General features: G+C 44.0%; 1 protein-coding gene and 1 non-coding gene across 8 annotated transcripts in view; both read right to left on the bottom strand.

Moving 5' to 3' along the window:
- TSPAN4 (tetraspanin 4) overlaps nucleotides 1–13,816 on the bottom strand; it is a 360,764-nt gene that overhangs the window by 91,228 nt on the left and 255,720 nt on the right. The gene's annotated exons all lie outside the window — the stretch shown is intronic.
- Nucleotides 2,701–2,826, bottom strand: LOC142214709 (small nucleolar RNA SNORA17). Its single transcript, XR_012717287.1, has one exon. It is a non-coding gene; the product is annotated as a small nucleolar RNA SNORA17 (small nucleolar RNA).

Raw genomic sequence — 13,816 nt, 5'->3', positions numbered from 1 at the left:
TAAGGACAGGCCATCAATATTAGTAAGATGGATAAACCCTTTCTAGAGGTTGTCCAGGAATTGGAGCAACCCATCTGGCGAGCGGGCCACAATAAAATGGCGCCTGGCATGTGCCCTCGGGCTCTGCCCGAGGGCTAATGGCAGAGCCGACTGCGCATGCATAGATGTTTGAACCAAGCGCCGGACGAAGATGAGGAGAGAGGGCGTTCCAGACGAAGATAGAGGCGGCGCTGGAGATTTCTCTCACAGCATTGGGGACACCCCCAGTGCTGTTTGAGCACTGAGGACCGCCCCCAATGCTGCGAGAGAACTCATTTGCATACCGAAGAAAACCGGGATTTCTACTGAACAGCAGTGCAGAGAAGACATCTAAAGGTAGGAGAAGAATAGCCTTTCTTAAGGCTATTCGTATGGGTTAGTCAGAGTAAAGGGTATCCAGTGATAGGATCCCTTTAACTGGTCCCCCATACAGAGGTCCTTTCACTGGTCCCCCATATGCTATGGTATATGGCAGCATTAAAGAGTGTGGGGCATTAGAGGGCAATGTTAAAGCGGTTACAGGGGTGTTGTGTATCCTAAGGCTAAGCCATAAAAAAAAATTAAGACTAGACAGCCCCTTTGATGCTTTTTTTTTTTTTTTTTTTTTTTTTTAACCCATTCTGAGCACTTCTTAAAAAATTTACCTGCTAAAAAAAAAAATCCCCTTTAAGGTTGCTGATTTACACCATACAGTCTTGTCACAATAATTTGGTTTTCTTTCCGCAGCGATGAGATGTTTTGGTCTATAGACATCATATTATTTCACATAATGCTCTGTAATAAGCAGAGTCCTCTCTGTAACCGGGACACAAAGTCTCTGTACAGAAGCTCTTAACTTGCAGTTAATCCATGTTTTACCTGTGTGCAGATGTGTGTAAGAGGCCGCTAAGTGCTCCTGATGTACAATAATTGAAGAACCAGCTCCACAGTCTTTTGTGTGCGTTGCGGCAAGGTAACCTCCAGAGCTTTTAATCTAACACCGCATTAAATGACTTATTATTCAGCCATTCTTCTTCCAGCAGACTATGACAAATATGGCCAAGTCTGTAGAAAGAGGCAACCTGTATGACTTGTCACCTAAATGTAAGAAGTAATATCCTATATATTTACACTGTAATGATAAAAACACAGAGATATAAAACAACCTGAAGTTCGGCGGTGTATTTTCTTCCTGTTTGCATCATGCAGGGACCCAAATCTCCCCTCCCCCATTGAAGACGCTCTCTATTGGGTACTTAAAAGCTTTAAGAGTCAATTAAGTTCCTACAATCAAATCAGTTGGCTGCAAAGTAAGAATCGTGTGTCACAAGTCTCAGCAATGCACAACTCTGGAAAATCACAAGCAGTAGGCGCATCTGAAATATACCATAATGCTCTATATTAGAGATATTGGGTTACATTGTAGAGGGTCATCATGTGTAGCTCTACAACTCAGGATAGATGGATGGATGGATGGATGGATGGATGGATGGATAGCTAGATAGATAGATAGATAGGAGATAGATAGATAGATAGATAGATAGATAGATAGATAGATAGATAGTCAGAGATAGATAGATAGAGAGATAGAGATAGATAGATAGATAGATAGATAGATAGATAGATAGATAGATAGATAGATAGATAGATAGATAGATAGATAGATAGATTGAGATAGATACTCTTCTAACAACTTAAAGAGGACCTGTCACGATACCGAAACTCCCAAACGCCATACATTATTTATTTTTAGTTTCTCAGGGAAATACATAATGTTACCCCCCTGTTGGAAAATCTGCGCTAAGGCTAATACTACATATGGGGATTCAATCCCCGAATATGAGTGGAAACCTGGTGAACCCCATTACAGTCTATGGGGTTCACTGTTGTACCTCTTCAGCACGGTAGTCTATTTATAATATTAACATCCAAGACGGTATTAGCTATTTTTGCAGTGTTCCAGTGTATGTACAGATAAATGTATTCTCCATGTGCTAGCGCCACCCTGGCCGCCCCGCTGGTCATTACGAATACCTTATGCAGGGCCGCCATCAGGAATTTTGGGGCCCCGTACAGCCTAAGTGTCTGCCCCCCCCCCCCCCTCCCCTGCCATTTTTGCTTTGCGCGCCGCGGGAAATTTAGCCCCACCCACTGTTATGTTGACTCCGCCCACTCATTAATTTTCCATTTGCCCGCACACTGTATAATCCTCCTACAGTCACCCGTAAATTATATGTCCCCCTCCGTCTCTCCCCTAGCTTCATATACACCCTTCATCTGCCCCCAGATTCATGTCCCCACAGTGTCATGCCGTCCCCTCCTTCATCTGCCCCAGTGTCATTCCGTCCTCTTTCATCTGCCCCCAGATTCATGTCCCCACAGTGTCATGCCGTCCCCTCCTTCATCTGCCCCAGTGTCATTCCGTCCTCTTTCATCTGCCCCCAGATTCATGTCCCCACAGTGTCATGCCGTCCCCTCCTTCATCTGCCCCAGTGTCATTCCGTCCTCTCCTTCATCTGCCCCCAGATTCACGTTCCACCTCCACATTAAACTTACCTTCTCCTCCGCTCCCTCGCCGCTCTCTGCGCGTCTCTCTCGCTGACACATATGCGGCTGAAGCGAGGAGCTGACCTGTGTCAGCTCCTCGCTTCGCCGCTGCCGCCTCTCTCGCTGACGCTGACATGTATGCGGCTGAAGCGAGGAGCTGACCTGTGTCAGCTCCTCACTTCGCCGCTGCCGCCTCTCTCGCTGACACATATGCGGCTGAGCCGGGTTCCGGCTCAGCCGCATATGTGTCACCAAGAGAGGCGGCAGCGGCGAAGTGAGGAGCTGACACAGGTCAGCTCCTCGCTTCAGCCGCATACATGTCAGCGTCAGCGAGAGAGGCGGCAGCGGCGAAGCGAGGAGCTGACCTGTGTTAGCTCCTTGCTTCAGCCGCGTATGTGCTCAACTCAGATCTGCGTCCTCTGGACGCAGATCTGAGTTGAAACAGGACATACAATGACTGCTGCTGGCGCCAGGGGGCCCGGGCCCCCCCATTTTAAAATTTGGCCGGGCCCCTGACGCCAGTAGCAGTAGTACTGGCCTATCGGCGGCCCTGCCAGTAGCAGTAGTACTGGCCTATCGGCGGCCCTGACCTTATGACAAAGCCTCATGGCGGGGGTCTGACTACTGAGATAGCAGAGTGCTCTTTATGCGAGCGGTGTACGGTAGAGCGCTGGAGAGCAGTGTTCAGGCATTTGCTCAGAATTATTGCAGGTTTTGCAAGTTGGCTTGAGCTTGTGATTGGAACTTAATGGATATTGATTGCTCCCAATGACAGAGAGACACAAGAGGTAATGGAGCTTGATGCTGCCCAATTGGGGGCGTGATATATAAAATATATATAGCCTGAAGAGAGTTGTTAGATTCTCGCAGTTATATTTAACATTTTACTCGGCTGTACCATCAATAACACGATTAAGACATTTTATTGCCATTAAACTGAGTTACAGTCTTTAGTGGCAATGTACACAATGTGATCGATAGGAAGCCCCTGGGGTGGAGGAAAATCCTGGGAAATGGAGATTATCAACAAAAGTATAACTGAAGGTTAGCGGTAATACAGATACAGAAAGCGATATAAACAGTATATAGTGTTGTATAGGACATGAAGGAAGAAGTATAGGATTGTACATTCTGGGATTCCTTTAGGAAACGGAGACAGCTGGAAATGTATTTTTCTTTAGGCGACGTTCACACTAAACTCATGAATGTCCAGTGCTGTCATCCATCATCGCATGACAGCAGCGGACATTAACAGTAGCAGAATATTGGCTCCAAATATCTGTGTCCATTCCCACCGACGCTAATGTAAACAACATTACGGACACCGTCTTCCATCATGCTTGCTTACTTTTATTAGAAAAGCAAAAGTCCGGCATTCAGGACATTTTGTGTAGTCAGAAAAGTAAAAAAACAAACAAACATGATGGCATAAATGCAGATGAGACCCAATGAATGTGGCTGTGTATGGACCTGTCACTTTATGTCTATTCCTCTCATTCTGTGATGGATGACTGCAACGGACATTAATAACAGTATTGTTTCCCTACCCTACAGATGTGTCCACCTTCACCTCTACTCAAATTGATAAATAAATAAATTAAAAAAAAAATCAATACAATCTGGTAATATGCTAACAAATCCCTTGACAGACTGCAATTTACACCACCACCTCTAGGGTGACCACACATAGGCAGAAACAGGAGAAACATCTTGTGACAGAGTATCACAATATCACTTGTTTTTTTGCTTTAAAGACACCAGTCGTCTTGGGACACAGTTTGTTGAGACAAAAGCAAAGGCAATCGAAGACACGTCTGTATATAAGTAAGCAACTGACTGTTACCAAGTTGCCTTACCTTTTTTCTGAGCGGCTTGAGACAGACTAGTTACCCGTGATGAACTATTCAGCCGTTTGTCTAGACTGTCAGTCAGTGGGTCCATAACAACCTTCCTTAGAGTGCACAATCTTTTTATCCTTATTTATAGGCGAAACTACAGTCAGTTTCACAGGAAATCAATTAAAGGGACTGTAAAGGGTTGCAAAAACGTGACTATTAGTAACAGCACCACATATGCTCAAGGGTTGTGTGCGGTATTGCAGCTTAGCTCACTGAACTGAATGAAGCTGTGCTACAGTGAAAAACACGCAAACAGGTATGACCGTTTTTTTTCGGAGAAGAGCAGTGAAGTTTCTCTAATCTTGTACAACCCCTTTAACATATCGGTGAAAGAGTGAGGCAGGATATCAGAGTGCCCCGAGACCTATCAGGTGCTATCCACCAATATGAAATAACTCGAAATCACATTTTTTTTGTGACCACTTATGTGCATGCACAAAAAAATGGCCGCGCGCATGTGCAGTCGGCTCTGCCCGAGGCCTGATGGCAGAGCCGACTGTGCATGTGTAGAAGTTTGACCCCAGCGCCAGAAGAAGACGTTGGGAGAGGCCGTTCCAGAAGAAGATAGAAGTGGAGCTAGAGATTTCTCTTGCAGCATTGGGACGCCCCCAGTGCTGTTTGAGCGCTGGGGACCACCCCCAGTGCTACGAGAGAACTCATTTGCAAACCAAATAAAACCCAGATTTCTACCGAATGGCGGCGTGGAGAAGACACCTAAAGGTAGGAAAAGAATAACCTTACTTAAGTCTATTCCTATGTGTTAGTCAGAAAAAATAAACATTTTAATGATAGGATCCCTTTAAGGTAGGATTCTGCTCCATCCCCGGCCTACAAGTGCTCTTAATACAAAGTAACATAAGCTCAAAAACAATGCCTTATGTTAAAGTTATAATCTAATCATGTGATGCGAGGATGATGATGATGATGATGAGGATGATGATGATCTTGGCATCCACACATTTCTCCTCCTCATTTCTTCTCACCCATTACTGCCTTATACTGAATACATGAGATACCTAAAACGATACGCCTGCCAAAAAAAGCGCATCTTTATAGTAAAGCACCCTCTAGACGAATATGCAAAAATCATGAGTCACGAGCCTGGGATTCTTGATCGACAGCTTGGCTTCCGCAGAGGCCACAATCTTCCCCCGAAAAAAAAAAAGTCACATTGCTTTGATTTTCTAGATCTCCACGGGGAATTCTCCAAATATTGCAGGTCTTGTCATGACTGCATTAGTCTTCCCTAGCGCCTCCTGTTTCAGCATTATTTCCTTTTTTTTTTCCGTCTCGCTGTTTCGATGTAAGTGAAGGACGAATGCCTTCTCACAAGACTTGCTCTACCCAAACTGGAGGAGTTTTTTTTCTGATCCGGCTTTAGACAGAGTGATTTTGTAAGATTTACCCTTGAGCCCTTGATTTTCTCTTTACATTGAGGTGAGAAGGCCAGACAGACACTAATGGTTAGATAATCCCATTCACAGCATTGCCTATCGAAGAGCAAATAGAGTCCTAATACTCCGGGGCTGACACAGACAACCACTGAATGAGCCAAACCTTTTTGGCTCCGTGTAAACGCCGCGCATCCGAATATTTCACCCGGTATTGATCATCCAACAGTCCATTAAGAACTTGTATAAATTATTCCTGTCAGACGCTATAAAGAATTAGCCCAGACTAGATCAACGTGGAGTCGTTGCGAGCTGAACTGTTACCATTGTGGTATATTGTAGGATTTGTTAATGGTTAGTAACCCGCACAGATTCGCCTCCTGAGCAAAGATCTTAGAGGACAGGATGTTCTGAGGTTAGGCAGCGCTGGTAATAGATTCAGCATCTTAGAGGCCAAGAATGAAATGTTATGTACAATAATGTAACTATGTATTAATATTCCAATGCACCATTTTGTTTCGCCATTGCTGGACACTATAAACAAACCGTAACCCTACACGCCATGATCTCTGCCCTACTTTTACCTCCTTACAATAGGATTGTGCTATTAATTCACTTTAGTCATTAAAGGGTTTGTCCAGGAATTTATTACTGGCAGTGCAGAGGGAGGGGTCGATAGGGTGTCAAATCTGACACCCGCACGATACACAACATAGTGCCAAAAACACATGACTCTTTGCCATATAAAATGGCTGCGTATAATACTATAATTCAGCTCCCATTGATTTCAATGGGATCTGAGCTGCAGTACCGCACCCGGCCACTATACAGGGCATGGTGCTATCTGTTTCACGCACCATATTGTGTATAGTGCGGGTGTCAGAATTGGCCCCCATACAGTTGATCCCCATGGGAATCCAATATTCACATATTTATGAACCCTATCGACCTCTTTAATTCTTTACTGTGACATCAAATCTTTATTATGTCTATACTGTGACAAGAGGCAGCATCTGTGTACACAGAGGCAGCATCTGACTTCCTAATTACATCATGGAAGACAGATTTGCATATTCTTCCCATGGTCCTTTGCAAAGTGGAGTGCTAAAGGCTTAATAAGTCTCCACACACCTATATGATGGTCTCTCCCTAAGGAGTGACAATATCCCCTTAACCCTGTCTAAGCCTCTCACCTCTACCAGGTTATAGTCCTCTCTACATCGGGCTGAAGAGATGCAAGTACATCGAAACAGCTGTCCTCGATTGAGAGACTATACCTGGTAATAATCCCAGCGTCATTGCAAAACAAAGGCCTCTTGGAAGTTCGGGCATGACGCAAAAGGGAGCAGCCTTTATTGGGCTATATCACTGAGATTCTGTCTTCCCAACTACATCAGGGAAGACAGGCTTGCACATTCCAGTGAGCGCCCTCTATTGGTTTGCAACACAGAGGCAGCATCTGACTTCCTAATTACATCATGGAAGACAGATTTGCATATTCTTCCCATATACTGTGACAATACAGAATTCATTTATCCACATTCTGTGACATCACTGTATGTATTATCCCTATATGGTTTAATCTCTGACCGTATTATTCCAATATTGAGACTTGTCTATGTATTAACCCATATAATGTGACATCATCTATTGTCAGTGGTAGATGTAAGAATGGGTGTTAAGTGATGTTAATTTATAGGGGTGATATCTTCTATTGTTATAGAGGTATTATCTTCTGAAGACCCCAACCGACGCCAAAGACCGTGACCGACCCCCTCCTGCATTCCTGCGTACACTATTATGCTCCATAGTGGCCCCTGCACACACTATTATGCCCCCCCATAGTGGCCCCTGCACACAGTATTATGTCCCATAGTGGCCCCTGCACACAGTATTATGCCTCATAGTGGCCCCTGTACACAGTATTATCCCCCATAGTGGCCCCTGCACACAGTATTATCCCCCATAGTGGCCCCTGCACACAGTATTATCCCCCATAGTGACCCCCGCACACAGTATTATACCCCATAGTGGCCCCTGTACACACTATTATGCCCCATAGTGGCCCCTGCGCACAAGTATTATGTCCCATAGTGGCCCCTGCACTCAGTATTATGCCCCATTGTGACCCCTGCACACAGTATTATGCCCCATAGTGGCCCCTGCACACAGTATTATTCCCCATAGTGGCCCCTGTACACACTATTATTCTCCATAGTGGCCCCTGTACAAACTATTATGCCCCATAGTGGCTCCTGCACACAGTATTATCCCCCATAGTAACCCCCGCACACAGTATTATACCCCATAGTGGCCCCTGTACACACTATTATGCCCCATAGTGGCCCCTGCGCACAAGTATTATGTCCCATAGTGGCCCCTGCACTCAGTATTATGCCCCATTGTGACCCCTGCACACAGTATTATGTCCCACAGTGGCCCCTGCACACAGTATTATGCCCCATAGTGGCCCCTGCACACAGTATTATTCCCCATAGTGGCCCCTGTACACACTATTATGCCCCATAGTGGCCCCTGCACACAGTATTATAGTGGCTCCTGCACACAGTATTATGTCCCTTAGTGGCCCCTACATGCAGTATTATGCCCCATAGTGGTCCCTGCACACAGTATTATGTCCCATAGTGGCCCCTGCACACAGTATTATGCCCAACTGTGGACACCCATGTACAATTATTATACTCTGGGGTCTTTTCAGATCCTGGCCCCTGTCAGGATTGGAAAATAAATAGAGAAGATTCACCGAGCAGACCCCCAGGATTAGATTCTCATTAGAGGATTGGTGTCTTTGCACATAGGAGCTTGTCAGCAGCAGTAGTAACATCCAATACCTCCAGGAGGTGAAATGAACACGAACAGAAACAGACCAATGGATGTGGAAAGAACTGCGCTTGCTCCAAATTCCGTAAATTCAACACGATCTTTATTATAATTCCTAATACACGACGCAGCGAGCTGCGTTTCGGGGCTTCCCCTTTGTCAAGTGTATTACCACTGTACACACTTATCCTATTAGTAAAAAGATCAGAACACAAAACAAATGTTCCCTATGAGTATGTCTCCTTACTTTTGGATGTAACAATTACAATTACAAAGAATACATATAAATACATGATAATAAATAAATAAAAACATTGATTTCAATGTAAAAATGCTAAAAATACTAAAATTACACTTGAAATAAGAATCTAATATATATCCAATGGGGCTATGAATAGCATCATAATTGTATTAAAACATTAAAATAACACAAGAAAGGGTAAATGTCCAATGTCAATCACAATGTGGTTATGAATAGCATCCTAGTTGCAGTACAGACTGGCAGAGTCTATAGTGTATACAATTTGCTTTGATGGTTGCTGTTGTAAAAAATCATACCTAAGTAGCCAAGGGAAAGATATTTCTTACCTCACAAATTGATGACTAACCGAGTGGGCTGTAAGCGTTAGCAGTGGCCGGGCGTGAAGAAGCAGAATGGCATGCTTTCGTTCTAAAGGTGCTTTAAATCAGTGAAAAGCGTGCGAAAATCCTGCGCATGCGTACTGACGGCTGTCGTGGAATTTATACATATATCTGTGTACAAATGAGTTAACCCGAACTCTGAGGCATAAAAAGGGGACAGATTGAATCTATCCAGCTAGTCTGAGCCTCAGCAACCAGCACTCGCACCACCGCATGCGATCCGAACGTTAGGGGCATCGGGCGGCGTGTGGAGGAATGATCGGGGATTTCCGTAGTTCACGGGATTCCCCGAAGTCTATGCGCATGCGCACTTCAAATTAGATGGATAACATTGACTCCGGCACTATCCGCTGAACTACGGATACTGCCGAAGATGTGCGCATGCGTGGTGCCAACTGTTGATGATCGTTGTTATAACTCGCTACATCGACCGTCTGAGTTTGTTACATTGTAACCATTTTAGGAAAAGATAGATTGATTATGCTCTTCTGTATGTGCTTTCTTAGTGTTATAAAAGGGACTTGCCCCAAGTCACATTATATACTCATAGATGCTATACAATGTATTCATATCAATATTTAAAAAACAAGACATTATAATGTGTTACAACAAAAACAATTTTACAATATATATTTCCCTTGCAAATTCCGATGAAACAATATGTATGCATAATAAATAAATCATAACATGAATATCATAAGTTTAAAACCTTCTAAATTCCAATTAAAACATACTATAACCCTTTCATTTATGGTTTATTAGTGGATATGATTTAACACGAAAATTTAATACAATTATGATGCTATTCATAGCCCCATTGGATATATATTAGATTCTTATTTCAAGTGTAATTTTAGTATTTTTAGCATTTTTACATTGAAATCAATGTTTTTATTTATTTATTATCATGTATTTATATGTATTCTTTGTAATTGTAATTGTTACATCCAAAAGTAAGGAGACATACTCATAGGGAACATTTGTTTTGTGTTCTGATCTTTTTACTAATAGGATAAGTGTGTACAGTGGTAATACACTTGACAAAGGGGAAGCCCCGAAACGCAGCCCGCTGCGTCGTGTATTAGGAATTATAATAAAGATCGTGTTGAATTTACGGAATTTGGAGCAAGCGCAGTTCTTTCCACATCCATTGGTCTGTTTCTGTTCGTGGAAAATAAATAGGGCCCGTTACTGTCTGGAGTATCTCTAGCCAGATAAAGGCCTATAAAAAAAAACAAAAATGCGACTGTCGTCGGGCCCCTAATGTCCGGGCCCTGAGGCGGCAGCTCCCGCTGCTACCCCGGTAGTTACGCCCCTGTTCTATTGTAAACATATCTGTCTTGACTGTGATGTAAAGGAGGTGACTACTGCAAAGAGAACCCTATAGAATCGTGTCAGTCTATTATTAGGCTTACTAGTAGGAGTGAAACTTTCCAGATATAGATTTTTTTTTTTTTTTTTTTTTTTTTATACAGGTAGTAAAATGGAAAATAAAATAAAAGATCAAAAATACTGAATACACATGTTTAACGTAAAAAAAAAAATTGGTTGTTTTTTTTTTCTGTCGACACATTTCCTTTAAATTGAATGAGCCAGGGATTACAAGTGCCTTTTTTCGGGAAAACAAAGTCTTGCAATCTTGGTGCCGCCTGGATGGCGACGTGATTTACTGATAACGAAGTATGCTAAAAGAAATGTAGGTAACCATGATCACGCCAGCCTGAGAAATAGTAACGTACAGTTCATTTGTATATGACCTAGAAATTGGAATACAGAGTTGAGTAATGCAGGATTCCCGCTGTGAATGGATCCAATCTGGAAGATGTAACATAATTGCATTGCACAAGCTGCTGTGTATGACAGTAATGAGACTCTGGAAAGTGTGAGTCTATGACAAGTCGCCTTCGCCACGTCCGCTGGTGTTTAGCCTGCCATCTCCGAAGAGACTGGGCATACAGGGAGCCTGTATATGGATATAGTGCAAGCAGGCGCTACAACATTTTAGCAGGTAAATTGCTTGTGCAAAAGGGCAGCAGGAGCCTTCGCGTGATTCCTTTATGGGGGCTGTCAAAAAGATTAAAAATATTTAGGAAGGACAAGCAGAGAGCTTATTCCAGCCTCGGGGGAAAGTGTCAGAGTAATGCCGGGGAAAGGACACGGAGGCTGCAAAGTGAAGAACTAGCAGTATATGTGCGGTGTCCTGATGAGCGCCGTGTCAGACTCTGTCCCACAGCCATATGGGCTAATGAACTGTAGGATGACGCATCTTTATAATACAGAATAATGGGAAGGATTAAGGCAATGTATAGGGCATTCGGGCACAGCGGTTTTCTGTCATCACAAAATGATGCTAAATTTATTAGGTGTATGTGCAAGTTCTGTGTTGGAGCAAGCTCATTGCAAAAGCACCATATGATCATCCGGCCCGGAAAAAAGAACTGACCAGCTCCCATTGATTTCAATGGAAGCCGTTTTTTTGGTCAGGATTTTGACCAAAATACCCCATGTGAACTCAGCCTAATTCCCGGCTGCAGGAGGAATGCAGTTTTCTAACCTGACCTGTACAGTCATGGCCAAAAGTTTTGAGAATGACACAAATGTTATATTTTCACATCTGCTGCCCTCTGGTTTTTATGTGTGTTTGTCAGATGTTTTTATCACATACAGAAATAGAATTGCAATCATATTATGTGTAATAAAAGCTTATATTGACAGTTAGAATGAGTTAATGCAGCCAGTCAATATTTGCAGTGTTGACCCTTCTTCTTCAGGACCTCTGCAATTCTCCCTGGCATGCTCTCAATCAACTTCTGGACCAGATCCTGACTGATAGCAGTCCATTCTTGCACAATCAATGCTTGCATTTTGTCAGAATTTGTAGGTTTTTTGTTTGTCCAGCCGTTTCTTGATGATTGACCACAAGTTCTCAATGGGATTAAGATCTGGGGAGTTTCCAGGCCATGAACCCAAAATCTCTATGTTTTGTTCCCTGAGCCATTTAGTTATCACCTTTGCTTTATGGCAAGGTGCTCCATCATGCTGGAAAAGGCATTGTTGATCGCCAAACTGCTCTTGGACGGTTGGGAGAAGTTGATCTTGGAGGACATTCTGGTACCATTCTTTATTCATGGCTGTGTTTTTAGGCAAGACTGTGAGAGATCCGATTCCCTCGGCTGAGAAGCAACCCCAGCGCCGCACCTCCCATGAGGCGACCTGAAGCGACCGCTTCAGGCAGCGCTATGTCAGGGCCCCAGGGAGGGTGGCATTTTTGATTACCTAAGCCAGTCCAGGACAAGCTGTCCTGGACTGGCTTAGCACCGAGCGGTGGATTGGGGAGGCCACTGGAGCAGCGCAGTGAGAGGACCTGCTCTCTGCCTGCGAACGCCGCTAAGCCCCGCCCCCTTTGTTGTGCCACGCCCCCTACTCCCGGGAAGGGGGGCGGCTTTCTGTAGTTCGCCTCGGGCAGCGAAAGAAGCAGGTTCACCCCTGAGCAACCCCACATATGAACGGTTTCAGGATGCTTTACAGTTGGCATGAGACAAGACTGGTGGTAGCGCTCACCTCGTCTTCTCCGAATAAGCTGTTTTCCAGATGTCCCAAACAATAGAAAAGGGGATTCATCAGAGAAAATGACTTTACCCCAGTCGTCAGCAGTCCACTCCCTGTACCTTTTGCAGAATATCAGTCTGTCCCTGATGTTTTTTCTGGAGAGAAGTGGCTTCTTTGCTGCCCTCCTTGAGACCAAGCCTGGCTCCAAGAGTCTCCGCCTCACAGTGCATGCAGATGCACTCACACCTGCCTGCTGCCATTCCTGAGCAAGCTCTGCACTGCTGGTAGCCCGATCCCGCAGCTGAAACACTTTTAAGAGATGGTCCTGGCGCTTGCTAGTCTTTCTTGGGCGCCCTGGAGCCTTTTTGCCAACAATGGAACCTCTCTCCTTGAAGTTCTTGATGATGCGATAGATTGTTGACTGAGTTGCAATCTTTCTAGTTGCGATACTCTTCCCTGTTAGGCCATTTTTGTGCAGTGCAATGATGACTGCACGTGTTTCTTTAGAGATAACCATGGTTAACAGAAGAGAAACAATGATGCCAAGCACCAGCCTCCTTTTAAAGTGTCCAGTGGTGTCATTCTTACTTAATCATGACAGATTGATCTCCAGCCCTGTCCTCATCAACACCCACACCTGTGTTAATGGAGCAATCACTGAAACGATGTTAGCTGGTCCTTTTAAGGCAGGGCTGCAATGATGTTGAAATGTGTTTTGGGGGATAAAGTTCATTTTCTAGGCAAATATTGACTTTGCAAGTAATTGCTGTTAAGCTGATCACGCTTTATAACATTCTGGAGTATATGCAAATTGCCATTAGGAAAACTGAAGCAGTAGACTTTGTAAAAATTAATATTTGTATCATTCTCAAAACTTTTGCCATGACTGTAGAGCCGATCTATGTCCTCTAGGACCCAGCAGCGTCTACA

This window comes from Leptodactylus fuscus, chromosome 7, assembly GCF_031893055.1.
Source record: "Leptodactylus fuscus isolate aLepFus1 chromosome 7, aLepFus1.hap2, whole genome shotgun sequence".
Classification (NCBI taxonomy): Eukaryota; Metazoa; Chordata; class Amphibia; order Anura; family Leptodactylidae; genus Leptodactylus; species Leptodactylus fuscus.
The sequence above is the reverse complement of the archived record's forward strand: the minus strand, read 5'-3'. Positions and strand labels throughout refer to the sequence as shown.